Source organism: Salvia hispanica, unplaced genomic scaffold (genome assembly GCF_023119035.1).
Source record: "Salvia hispanica cultivar TCC Black 2014 unplaced genomic scaffold, UniMelb_Shisp_WGS_1.0 HiC_scaffold_516, whole genome shotgun sequence".
In the NCBI taxonomy this organism is placed as follows: Eukaryota; Viridiplantae; Streptophyta; class Magnoliopsida; order Lamiales; family Lamiaceae; genus Salvia; species Salvia hispanica.
In genome coordinates, this window is record NW_025952263.1 from 20,990 (window position 1) to 35,703 (window position 14,714).

Here is a 14,714-nt window from a genome sequence, read left to right on the forward strand (position 1 = left end):
ATTCCGTAAATTGAATAATTGTGAATTTAATTTTATCATGAAGTCATAGTGAAGTCCTAGTGCAGGAGAAGTCCTAGTAATGTATAGTTTTTGCGGTTCTATGTCGTCATCAGATGCCAGTTTCTATTTTCTTCGGGTCCACGGGCCGGCCGTTATTAATTGGGCAGAGCTTAACTAGGTCCGACCCGCTTTTGAATGTTTAAAGCTGAAAATTGTTTTTCCGCTTCACTACCATGCTCTTTGTAACCAGCTCCTCTCGCTTCTCTCTAATAAAACCTCCCCCGTTTTCTCTCTGCAAAACCTCGAATCTCTGCCTATCAACGAGTATAGCTCAATTATCTTTCTCGATCAGTGTTTGTGAATTGTGATATGACGACCTAATTGTGATGTTTTGTTTTGACGTATTTTTGGGCAGTAATTTTGGTGAACTGCCTATTGGCTCTATGTGTGTTACTGACGTGCAGCTTAAGGGCAGAGGTATTGATCACATTGTGCGTTGGAATGCATCTATCTGTTCATGTTATGTGTAATTGTTGATTGCATCTGGCTCGGGTTTCAAGGCCGGTCGAAGAATGTGTGGGAATCACCAAAGGGATGCCTTCTTTTCATTCACAATACAGATGGAGGATGGGAGAGTGGTACCACTTGTGCAGTATGTGGTTTCTTTGGCTATGACTGAAGCAGTTAATGATGTCTGTCGAAGAAATGTAAGTGCTTTTCTGAGTTCGCTTGTGTCCATTTGTCAAAAGCAAGTAGGATAGAACATCGTTTGCATGGTTATGAAATGTGCCGATTGCCTTTTCTTTATGAGTTAGTTACATGATAAAACTATTTAGCTGCCCAAGCTATGTGAAACAGTGCTCAACTTTTAACCCTGTATAGATATAGACAATTTGACATCGGTATAAAGATACACGAATCATGTATCATGCTTCACTAATTGAATAAGTGAGGCCAATAGAGATTTTGCATATCAACTGGTGGCAACCAGTGATGATGATAACTTTGAGGAGTAGCCTGAAATTAGTCGTTCATTAGAATTTCAGGCTAAGTGGATGATCAAAATACTATTTTCATGCATGCTCCAATCAAGATCCAAATTAGGTTTAGGTGGATTATCCTTTCTTCTAATTCAAATTTAAGATGTCGCGTTATGTTGCAAACTTAGTTTGTTATAATAGTTTCTTATTGCAGTTACTATGCAAGTACTTCAGCAGTTCAGCTCTAGCACAAAGTCTCTAGTTTAATGTTAGTTACAAAAACATATCAGCTTGATAATCAAAAACCAACAACATGCTTGAATGCTGCTCTGCAGAGTTGGGATATGCTGCGAATCAATTGCAACGTGAAGATATCATATCAGCTTTCTTTAATAAATTCGAGGTCTTTCATGATATGTTCCTCAGCCAAGGTGATCATTTTTCTTCTAACTCTCTGCTAGTTTATTAAGGTTTTTCTTTATCTTGCGTGGCTGTAAAGTGCTATGTGAATTACACATTTGAGGTGCATATTCTTTTATATCTAGAGTTTGGTTTCGACATAAAAAATATTTGGGTATCAGAATCATCTCTTTGTTCAAATCTCTGCATGGTTTTTGGTTTTCAGTTCAATAAATGAATTAAAGGCAACAATGACAATGTATTTTGTGCCATTGAACAACCAAATTCACAAGAGTAGGTCTTGTGAATTTCATTATGCTTGATGTTTAGAATTTAATTTTCAAGTATGGTAGTATGACACTCTTTAATTCCATTTGGGTTAATTTTTCACTTTCACACCTGCTTATCAATTCAACTTATCTAGACACATAATGAACATTATATGGTTATTTTTGTCATGTAGACTTTCAAGCACTGGAGAACCTCTACTACAAAACATGGCTTCACAGGTAAGACTATAAAGTGGTGATTCTGGCCAAGCCATATCGATTATAGCTGAGAAAGAAATAACATGTAACCTTTTGTATCTAGTTTACTTAAAATATGTTTGGGTTTGTCTATTGTGCGATTATGTTGATAATATTATCAGTAAATTTGAAAAATATAAAGTCATCGTATTTTTATGTTTATATGTTATTTTTCAAATTTCCTTATATTCCCTGAACAAGGTTTGATAATTGTGACTAGAGATTGACTGCCATCAATGTGCATATATAGATACTTTCCAATTGTTTTATGGAAGTTGTATAACATGCTTATTGATGACCTACGTAAAAGGAAATACCAGGAAAATATCTGATGTTTTCATCTAAGTTTATGCCTAGGTTTTGATTCGTAAGAAGAGATATACGAGTATAAAGGTTCCAATCTTGTAAAGATATGGCCTGAATATTTATTAACAATGATTTAATAGATGTGGTGGTTTTCTTGCTTCTTATTATGTAACTTGCATGCAGGGGACAGCGAGTTGTTGTACAGGAAAAGAATGAGAGCGAAGACCAAGTTTCTGAAAATGTTGTCACAATCCAGGTGAATATTATTGAAACATAAGCACAAGATTATCCAATTTATCCTTAGATTTTATTTGAAAAACTCTTCAATTCACCTGAGCATCTAGTTTGCTTTTGTCCTCTTACAATCTCATTGAGAAAAGTTTGTTTAATGATCTCTAACTTTACATGAAACAATATAAGGTAAATGTCAGTTTCTTTGAAAAATCAACTTGGTTGTTCAGTACAATTCGGCAACGAATTTACACTTGAACAGCTTTAATGTGAGAATAATTTCACAGAGATAATATAGTGAACTAACAACCTAACAGTGCCACCCCTCTGAATTGTCATTATTGAGAGCTCTTTTCTGAAGGAAGATAGAATGCACATTTTAAGAAATCCTAGCTTGCATCCATTAACAATAGCTCTTTGCTTTTCTTAAACCTTTTGTGTTTACTATTACTTTCATTTGATTGCTGAAGCTGCACAGATATGGGAAACCTATTATTTTTGTTTACAAAAAATATCTGCCTATCTAGTATTAACGTGTAAAGTAGATGTAAAATAAGTGAAGTTACAATAACAGTGACCTAACTGTTATTATTGTCCAATTGTGCTTCTCAGGGCTTGACACGTTCTGGATATTTATTGGCTGCCACTGATGATGGTCAGATATGTGAGCTTCATCCAGATGGAAATAGGTACACATAGATCCTGCTATTTCTAATCTTTATTAGTATGACTACAGAAGCATGAAATAGTCTGCTTATTTATACAAATATAGTTTCCTAAAATAGGAATATTATTGAAATTGAAATCAATATGTTTTATGTAGCTAGAGAATTTAAATAGTACTTTTTTTTTGTTCAAAACCTCTGAATAATTGAAATTACTGTACTGGTCTAAATAGACTAGTGAGTAGGAGTAGTTATTTTTTATGCTTAGCAAGCCATGCTCGTTGTTAGCCTTCCAATTTCAGTGAAATATAATGCAGTTGATTTCAGCTTTCAGGTTGGTAAGAAGTGTGTGATATTCTCTTTTTTATTTTTATTTTTTCTAAAATTACCCTGAACTTGTTTGTAAGTTTGATCAAGTTAGATCATTGATTTGATGTTTCCTGCTTGTCCTGTTTTTTGATTTAAATGATTTAGAAGATGTACCTGTGCTTGGTCGTTTGTAGCTAGCATTTCTGTTGCATTCGTCTTAATGCCAAATGGCAAATATTCTTCACATACCTAAGAAAGGATAGAAGAAGAAGTTGAGAAAGATACTAGATTGATTCCTTTGGGATTCCAGCGTTACTACTACTATCAGATATCACAACTAGACTGCCAACTTATGTTTCTATGGATCTAATCTCCATCAGGAACAAGCACCTTTCGCCTCGCTACCTAACAAACACTGTGCTCTCTTCATAAACTTTACACACAAATGGAAAGAGAAGAAGAACAATGCCACTACTTCCCTCACATTACTTATTTCGTCGTATGCATTTATGTCTTTTTTTGTATCCATGTGTGGTGATGCTCTTACTTTGTAACAGTTTCGATTTCTTTCAAGGACTGGTCAGAAGGAAATTGGGTTGAACAAGTTTCATTCGAGGCCATCGCCATCTTTGACGAAAAAGGACAAGCTTTGATTTTGAATGATTAGTTCCAACAAGACATGCAACTCAACAGGATCGACTTTGTGTTATTAATTTTTATCTGTATTTTAATTTGACTATTATATTTTAAATTTTCATTTAAAAGTAGAAACTTTTCATTTTGGAAAAGTTCTTTTTTTCTAGTGAGACGGAGACTCATTTTCCATTTTTCTTTCTATCTTTGTCCAACTTTACTAAATTTTGAATTTAAAATTCATACCGCTAAAAGTTTCTATGTTAGGATCCAGAGGGAGTAATATTTCTCTTTCGGCTTCTTCCAACGTTTTATTACATTTGTCATTTAAATTTAGACTTTATATGACAAACCGTAATTAACCGATTTTAGTGATACGTAACCATAAAGAGGTTAACACAACACAACCTTCTTGTACTAAGAAACTAACATTAAGATACAAAGAAAGACATTACAAATTTTGATATTCTCACACTATAAGACTTAACAACAATTATGACAAAAGAGAGATTCAGTTAATCTCTTCATGAAACAAAGAACAAACACTCATGTTACATATAAACTTAACAACAATTATGAGAAATCAAAGAGACATTCACATTCACATATTTTTGGAAGAAAGACTCTTCTCTAACGACGGTGGCGAGGAGAGTCAACATTTCGGTCGGCCTTCTTCCGGGAAGAGACGGTGCGATTCTGTTCCAGATCCGTGCCATCTTCTGCTTCAGAAGCTTCATCAACCAGGATTCTTCCCTCAACACCTTCACCATTAAGTATTCTTGCATCAACTTGGAATTCTCCTACCATAAGCAAAAACCCCACTATTATAAAACCCAAGATTTTCATTTTCGTTGATTTGGAATATTTTACTTAATTTCAGACCAGTTGTGATTTTTGATAGAATAAGAGAAGTGGATACAGTTATATATTTATAGTAGGTTGCCACTAGTATGGAAGAAGAGAAGTGGAGCACTAAATTAAAACAAATGCGCCATTTAAATGTGTGAGTAAATAGTAAATTAGTGAGGGTAATTCACTTTCTTGCTCTTAATCATGTCAAATTTTGGATATGTTTTAACCCCTTTTTTAGTGTTTTAGCACTTTTTGAGTGTTTTAACAAGTTGTAGCTGGGAGTATATAACAACGTGATATATATCGACAATATTAATCTCGTGTGAGACCACCTCATCAAAGTGATAAAAACTCAAATCCAATAAAATAGCAAAATTAGTATGAGATCTCGATCAGTCTTATGATGAGCTTCCAAAGCAAATCCTAGGCAACGAAAAGGTGTCTAAGAATTGCAAAATGAGTTTATATTTTCTGCATATTGTTGTAATAATATAAATAGTTTCTTATTAATTAATTATATTGATATTGGAGCACTCAAAAGTTAATGTGCCTATAATGGCTACATTGGTCTTATCGAAAGCACTGCTGGAAATAGTACAGTTTGTGGTGGAGCACTCAAAGGATGACGTATAGGGATAAAAGGCTCTTAATTTAGAGTGATTAATGGCAGATTTTTTTCAAGTTCAGTAAAATTATTGGGAAGAAGAGGATTATCCAGTTAAAAGATCTTTTAAGAGAGGAGGATTATCTATTTATTTATAAAAGGAGTCGTGATCACCATTTTGTCAACGTGGAACAGGGAGTTTTCAATTAGTCCATGTACATTTATGAATCATAATGGCCATCAAACTTTCACGCTTACAAGTTGTAACAAAGAACTCATCATCGACATACGCGCTCCGATATCATAGTACATTGAGTCATTCACCTACTTAGAATACCTTGTAACAACGTCTCCAAGCATTTACATTAAATTTAAATCTATTTTTAAATAAAATATATCAACTTTTGGGTTTACGCTAAAACAAATTCAAATTATTTTTTAAAATTTTATAAGTAAAAGAAATAGAGTAGTAATTAGATAGAGAACATTCTTTTAAATTTGAATTTAGTCTAATAATTAGAGTAAATTTATTATTTGATACTATATTTATATTAAATGATCATAGATGCTCTAATGGGCAAAAATTATTTACTTATCTAAAGAAATCGGGATCGTTATTTTGTCCATATGGGACAAGAAGTATTTTAATAGTATCCGATTTCATGGCTGTAATGAAATGCATTTCGTCAACTTAACGGAAGTCAGCTCCATTTAGAGCCATACAAATTTGAGAGATTTAAGAATAATGATCAAATTTTCTGATGTTTTGTAATTTTGGAATTAAATTTTTAGACTTTTTAGAATATGAGATTGGGTTATGCAAATTTTATAGAATAGGAGATTTTTGCTTTTTCTTTTTCTTCTTCTTTTACTTATTATTTTCCTCACAATATTTATGAATTGACCAAATTATCCACGCATAGTCAAATCCATTTCTTTTACTTCGTACAGAAAAAATAAAATAATAAGAAAAAGAAAGAGAAAAAAACAAAAAATTCTTATTCTGAAACATTCGTATATCTGGATCCCATAATTTGAAAGATCAATAAATTTAATTCCAAATTTTGAAAAAGTCACCGAATTTAATCATTTTTCTTAAATCTCTCATAAAATTTAGTAGCATGTGAAATAAAATAAAATACACATGAACTTGAAAATCAATTTTAGATCATAGAGATTCTGTTATACAATATGATTCCATAAATTATATGCTATCAATCATGTCTATCGTATATATTAATACCACAATAATTTCAACTATCATCTTCGTGTCATTAAATAATATATATATATAGATATAAAAAAATGTTAAAACAAATTTATAAGTGAAAGATATGTCTAATTGATTATTAAACATTAAAATATGAAAGCTTTTTGGGTAATAGAATACTTAGTTTTTGGATAGGTACTTAGTTTTTCCCACACCTGAGGATTTGTAATGGAATAGATTGATAAAGCCACAACTATAATGAATATATTGAATTAAACGGAATTATGACAAGGGTCATAAATAAAATAAGCTGGGATCAACAATAATTTTAATAAAAGTGTACACATTTAAACTGTGTTAAACACACAGCTTATAATTACATAGATCAACTATTCAAAATACCAAAACATTTGGAACAAACCGAACTCTAATTGGTTCCACACATTAATTTGTTACAAGCAAGCACACTGCATGATGCTTAACTTAGACATTCATACATACCACAAACTTCATTATAAATATATTCCTTAAATTTTCGACATTAGCTAGGGTTAATAGATGAACCCTAACGATTACTCGGAGGCTTCGGTTTGAAAACAATCGATGAGTGTTATTCTCTCGGCGCGAGTCTTCCTCGTCTCCCGTGGCATTGTTAGCCTCGACCATATTTCGATGAAAATCAGCCGAGTAACGCCCACCCACGTCACCTAATAACCGACGATTCTTAATGGTATCATCGGATTTCGCTTGATCTTGCATAGCTGCGAGGATCAAGGAAAAGACGAGGATCATGACGACGGGGACGTTTTTCTTCATGATAAGAAGCAATATCTTAAAAAAGTAAGAGAGGGAATATATTTTTTAGTGTGTTATAGAAAATATTATTGAGGTGAGGTTATAAATAGGCGAAATTTTAGTTACTATTTTGTGATATTTATAGTGGCAGCCAATGTTACTAGTAATGCCACTATATGACAACATCATTTAAGTGGAGCACTGGCTTTAAATTAATGAACTTGGAAATTATTATCTACAAAAACTTATAGTAGTATTAATAAATGGGCCAAAACTAAGACACAAACTATATAGACAAATGGGCCTAAAAAGCCCGCCCACATAGCTAATCGGGCTGATCAGGCTACGAGGCTACAAGTCGTGATTTTTTAGAATATTTAGCGTTGGTAGGATTTCAATTTGCAGAGATTGAAAAAAATCATCCTTCTTTAAAAAAGAAACACTATTAAGATAAGCAACATTATTCTTTGGGCTAAGAAGCCCAGTGCATATTGGTTATTTGTAAGGTTGATATATTTGTAACATTTTTGGCCTTAAATCCCCAACAATTGTGGTTTTATATAAGGTTAATATAGTATTTGTAACATTTTAGGGCTAAAAAGCCAAATAATTTTTGGCTATATTATATGCAAGTTGTAACATACATATCTTGCTATGCTATAAGGTTTGTAATCCTATGAGAATATTTCAATATTCAAATTTTTAGCTATTATAAATTCAATAAAATGATTGGTAAGGTTAACTTGATGATCATAAGGCCCGGAAATAGACTTGGTTGGGATGATCATCTAGTCTTCTTATGTTCGATTGCTCAATATTAACTTGTTTAAAAAATTGAGATCACTCGTATTAATTTTATTATAAGGAGAAAGTGAAAATTCATAATTCATAATAAATCCGACGTGATATCGTCCGAGGTTAAGTATCGAACCCTATTTACCAGATCAAATATATAAAACCCAATTTTATCTAATTAAAAAATTAAGCAAACACCTTAACGTTAATTTTACACATAGTTGAGATTCAAATAAGTATATAAAGCTCCATACGAGCTAGTGATATATTTCACTCAAAATATGCAAACTAAAACAAAATGCAAGTGTTTAATAGAAGTACGCATAATCAATAAAAGAAGTATTTTACTGAAAATACGTAAATAAAAATAAAAATTATATATTATATAATCCAGAAAAAGCAGTGCAAAGTCTATAAAGGAGATGAACATGGCATTTTGCTGAATCATTTTCCGGTTTCCCCGTTAAAGCCTCCTTTACTCCCACTATCCCACCATATCTTCTCCACACCCAACTCTCCCCCACATCACTACCAATAACTCCATTTTCATTTGTTGTATTGTATAGATTCACATATATCTTCCAGATTTCATTCATCTCCGCAGCTGAATCAGTCGGAAACGTAATCGGAGAAATCGCTTCTCAATTTCTTCAGGTGATGATCGATTCGATTATGTTTTTATGTTTGCATTATTTTCGCTAATTGGAGGAGAAATCGGCATGTTTCTCGGAATTAGGTCCTTTTTTCATTCTGTTTTGTTTTGTTGATTTGTTACTCTGTTTCGTATATGTAATTTGTGAATTCGCGTTTATTGATTTTGTTTCTGTGTCACCATTGTTTAGTTCAATCATCGTTTCGTTTTAGAATCTGCTCGGCATTGATTCCGTTTTCTCGTTCTAGTTTTTAGATGATTTTCTGCGATTTGTTACTCTTTTCGACATCGTGATTTGTGGATATTCCTTTATTGATTTCGTTTCGCTCATTCATCGCTCCGCATTTGAATCTGCTCGGCGTTAATTCCGTTTTTCTGCGTTCTGGTAATTTTATAGTAGATGTTTCTATGTGATTTGTTGTTTGCTCTGTTTCGTATTGTAATTCGTTAATTCGTGATTATTGATTTTGTTGATTTTGTAGTGATCATTTACTTCAATCATCACACTTTTCTGAATCTACTTGGAATTTGTTCCAACTCTAATAAATTCCTAATTGAATCTGCAGCTCAAATTCTCGAATCACAAATCGAACTGTAAAAAGTTGGTAAAAAATGATGGCATCGATCATGTCATCATCAAATCCAGCTGCAAATCCCGACAGATCATCAACCAGAAGAAAGAAGAAGAAGAAATCCACCACAATCCCCAAATCCAACCCGAAACCCCCAAAATCCAATGGCAATCCGACGCTCAGCAGCAAATCTACTCCTCCAAGCTGCTCCACGCGCTGCAGCAGGTCCGGCTCGGCTCATCCGGCTCCGAGCCTTCATCATCGGCTCCGCGCCGCGTGCGCGACGCCGCGTACGGCGTCCTGGCCGCCACGGCGCGGGGCGCACCCGGTGGAGCCGCGCGATCCTGACGAGCCGGCTCAAGCTCAAGTTCATGAAGAAGAACAACATCGCCAAGCGCCAGCGCAAGGTGATGACGGTGATCGCCGCCGCCGGCTATCAGCCGCGGAGGAAGTCCAAGGTCGGCGTCTTCAGGCTTAAATCTAAGTGTTTTCCGGCGTTTCAGCGGAAGGCGCGGGTGCTGAGCCGGTTAATTCCGGCTGCCGGAAACAACCGTTTCCGGTGGTTTTGGGGGAACGACGGATTATATTGCCGCTCTCCAAATGCAGGTATACACGCCCTACGTATAATATTGTTCGCTTTTGTATTTAAATTTAGTTTGCTTAGATCAAAACCCGCTATATTTTGATGCGTGATCAAAGTAAACTATGAAATGTGATGTTGTTTGCTAATTTATGGCGTTATACTATTGCATAATTTAGCAGATAAATTGTGATTTGTATTGAAAGAGTAATTTGTGGAATTAATTAATTAATTAATTAATTGTGGCTCTGGTATTTTTGTAGGTGCGAGCCATGAGTGCATTAGCCGAGCTCCTAACCGGTTCAGGCTCGTCTTCAAGCAGCTCGGCAACTCAGCTAAAATGTTTATTTTTTCTTTTTAATTTTTTTAATTTTTATTTTCTGATTTTCTGACTAGTCGGATATTCTTCCATCTTATGAATATCCTGAATTCCTAATGTGAATTATATTTCTCTGAATTTTGTTTTGGTTTGGATAAACTTTGGAATACGTGGATAAGCATTGTGTCTATAATAGAGTAAGATAATGATAATGTTAATAATAGAATTATTTTAAATGGGGATAAGTAGGATGGCCTAATGTGGATTAGGTGGAAGGAATCACGTTAATCTTCTTTATTCACATGGCCTCAACTTTATGTTTCGAGTCTTTACCAGTTTATTTAACATGACGTCTAAAAAATATGAATAATAGTAGTAGTAATTAAAAGGAAAATTTCTCAATTATCAAATTCTTCTATATTTTGGCAAATTATGTAGTATATAATAATTTGGTAGCTAATTTAAAGTATATGGACAAAATATTAGTTCGAACTCATTACATATTAGTATCATTTTGTCCACATATTTTAAACTAACTTCCATATCAATGTTCAATTTGCCAGAAAATGGAAGGACGTGATCATTAAAAAAATAAATCATTATTTCATAATTTGTTTAACAATTTACCCTTTTTATAATATTACACTGCCTTTATATAATCTTCCAAATTTATTTTCTTTAGCTATCTCCTTCTAATATCCAGTTACTTTATTTTATTTTAGCTTCCTCCCTAAAATATCCAATTACTTTAAAATTTCATGAAACATCTAATGAACTCTCTAAAATTGAATTTAATTAGTCACACACTCTCTTAATCCCAAATTTTTTGGATAAATCGAGAAAGGCTCAAGGGCCAGCAAGAAGCAAAGGTTAAGTCAAGCACAAATGCCAAAACGCAAAAACCAAAAACAAGAAGAGATAATCAATGACACTCAATCAAATACCAAGCAGACAAGTAAACGTACAACATCCAAAGAACCAAAGAAACAACAAGAGCAACAACACAAGCCTTGTAACAATCTTTGCTCCAAAACCTGAAGTCTCTCTTAATCACAAGTTAAATGATTCATATTAACTCTAAAAAACACAAAATTAAAACTCAGAATTTACATGGATAATATTATTGTATAATGATGGAAATGGGGCACAAAATGTGGGTATGCATGTGTTTTGAGATAGTGTAATAATGTGTAGGGGCCTTTTGGTAATGAAGAGAGGTAGAGTCAGTTAAGAAATCTGTTTTGTGCCATGCCCTTTATTATTGACATATGAAGTTCTGAAAATGACACACGTGAATTTTCTTTTGCAATTATTTTTGTGATAGCTTTCATAAAACAAGGTGTTTGACAATGGTGGTTTAATTCAAACCTAGTGATTTTCATTGACATTTACATGTTTGTCATTAATTTGTGAAAGGCATATTTATGTTGTATGACATGATGAATCGTTAATGTGGGTAATGTAAACGTCTTTGTACGAAAAAGACTACAAAGGAGATTGATTCATTTAATGTGGATTTCATCGATCACTAGATTAGATTTAGGTATTTGTACACTTTTTTTTATATTTTACTTTGGAAAGTGATGATTGAAAACAGGACCATAAAATGGAAATATATTTGATATTGTGACAAATGAGCGGTGGAGAGAGAGAAAGGGATTTAAAAGCACATGTTGCTACCTTCTTCATCCACAAAAGCACATGTTGCCTCCATCCACCCATGTGCAACACTAAATCTTCTACCTTTTCATTTTTGTTTTATATATATGAAAAAGAGAAAATATAATATAAAATGCCCAAAGGAAGAGAGTAACTACAAGTTCATAAAATCTTATTACAATGACAAAATAATGTGACAAAGAGAAAGGAATAGAAAAACTAAAATAATAAACCAAAATCCGATGAGTCTTCATCTCAGTACAGATATTTTGTCTCACTTTTGGTGTTCTCCAATTATTTTTTTCATATTACACATCCCAAATCAAAGAATAAGTAAAAAAAGTTACAAATAATAGTTGTTATACATGTAAGGGTTACTTTAACTCCACTAATATGAGGCATCTTGGAAGATATCTCAAGAATAAAACTGTGAAAATTTAGTTAAAGTGTACAATATCAAGTTCGATGTGCATCGACGAACCATTATAATGGTATCGAGCTTGGAACGAGCATTTTGGCTCGAGCTGGTCGATTGTTTTTCACGTTCTTCACTGTTCCTATGTGACATGATCAAGAGATATGATAACTTGTGATCTATGTGCTCTTGGTTTGAGGGAGATTTGTTGAAAGTGTAAATTATATCGCATATCGAAAATAAATAAAAAGTTGAGGACAGATAAGGGTTACCCCAACTCCATTAATATAAAATCTTTTGGGAAGTGTTCCAAAAAATAAAACCATATAAATCTAGGTCAAAACCGACAATATTATACGAATTTGAATTCAGATGTTCATCGACTTAAACCTCACACATATTTGAATTTACTTTAACTTCGGGTTCATTCTACTTCACATATATGAATTTACTTTAACTTGGGGTTCATTCTACTTGATGAGTAGATGGGGTATTGTTTTTACTGACAAAGTTTTATTTAAAAATTCATTAGAGGGAAATTTATTTCATAATTATGATTTATAATTATTTAAATATCAAATGTTGATTAATTATTATTTAAAATATTTTACTTATAATTAGTTTTGAATAACACTATTAGTAATATAAGTTCTTGATCTATAGTAGCTCGCGAATAGGTAGTAGGGTAAGAGATAACAGAGTCGTTAATCTTATTAAAAATAATTTTGAATAACAATATTATTTGTTGTAGTTAACAATATTGTTATTTGTGCTCAATGCCCAATGGTAGTGGTTGGGGCATTGTTGGGAAATTTTCCCTGTCTAAACATTTAATTGCTTGCAAAACGCAAAAAGAAAATTGTTGTAAGAGTTGAAAATAAAGCTATGGGAATAATTAGGTGCATAAAAATACATGTATCACAAAAAGAAATCATAAGATATATTTTAATATAATTCCTTGTTTTATGCATAATTAACTCACATCATTTTTCAACAAAAAAACCCTTTTTACCCCCCAAAAAACTTTGGAAATTTTCCATAAAACATGACAGGACATAAAAATTAAATTTTTAAAATTTAAAGGTTCAAAAAACCCATAAATATATCTGCACTAAAAATAAAATTTTTGTTGTTTTTTTCCCTAACTATTTAGCTAAGAGATGCAAAATTTATAGTATAACACAATAAATTATTCAACATTCATAAAATCTGAATATTGTAATCCTTCATTATTATATAGTTATTCATATTAATTGAAATGCCCTATGGCTTGTCAATAATAGAACAAATAAAACTTCTTAATCACAAAGTTAAGATAGACATAATCACTAACCCTGTCCCCCTCCACTTGGCATGATATTATCTGCATAATTATGACTTATGAATTAAATTTCATATAATGTATCTAAATGGAAACCCTAAAATAGAGGTTTTAGTCGACAAGAAGGTCCCAAAGGCACAGGGGGTCACCCCAAAATTGGGCCCCCAAAATAAATTAAAAAATTGGGTGAAATATTAAGTTTGACATTTTCCCAAGAAAGTGATTAAAATCCAGTGGGGCAGAAACTATAAAAATAAAAAAAATTAATCAAAAAAAGGCGGACTATGGGCCCACTCACTATCAAGATTTAGTGGCAACCATGTTTTTAAATGTTAAAAAGCAAAAAAACCCACTTTAAAGAAATGGCATTTCCTTTAAAAAAAATTGAATGTGATGCAATTAAAATATCTACATTAACAAAACACAATTAATATGTCAGTATTTTAATTGTGTATTGAAATATAGTATTTTAATTTTTGATGCAAAAATATACAAAATTAAAAGCCTTTTCTTTAAAATAATTTTTGTACCAAAATTTTTAAAATATTATAAACAAAAAAAACAATAGTTAAAAATTAATAAGAAAATTTGGATTATTGTTCCCATGTATTGGATATTTTGGGAAAAATTTTTTTGAAATTTTGGCTTATGTATTGGGAAAAATTGTTTTCCGTATTGATTTGTTTGAAAAATTTTCTTTGGGATTTTTTTTGATTTGGGCCTTTTTACAAATTTACCAAATGTGTAAAAAAATGTTGGAAATTTATTTTTGAGTTTTTTTAAGAGGGTTTTTTCATTTTAAGCCCCCCTTCAATCCATATTTCATAAGCTATATATTCAATGACTTGATTATATTATTATATCATTATTATTTTTGGGATATTAATTTT

At 32.4% G+C, this 14,714-nt stretch overlaps 2 pseudogenes; both read left to right on the plus strand.

Annotated features, from left to right (window-relative positions):
- Nucleotides 1-336: 336 nt before the first annotated feature.
- Nucleotides 337-4,029, plus strand: LOC125199476 (annotated as a pseudogene).
- Nucleotides 4,030-8,732: 4,703 nt separating this feature from the next.
- LOC125199478 lies at nucleotides 8,733-10,551 on the plus strand (annotated as a pseudogene).
- The last annotated feature ends 4,163 nt before the right edge of the window (nucleotides 10,552-14,714 follow it).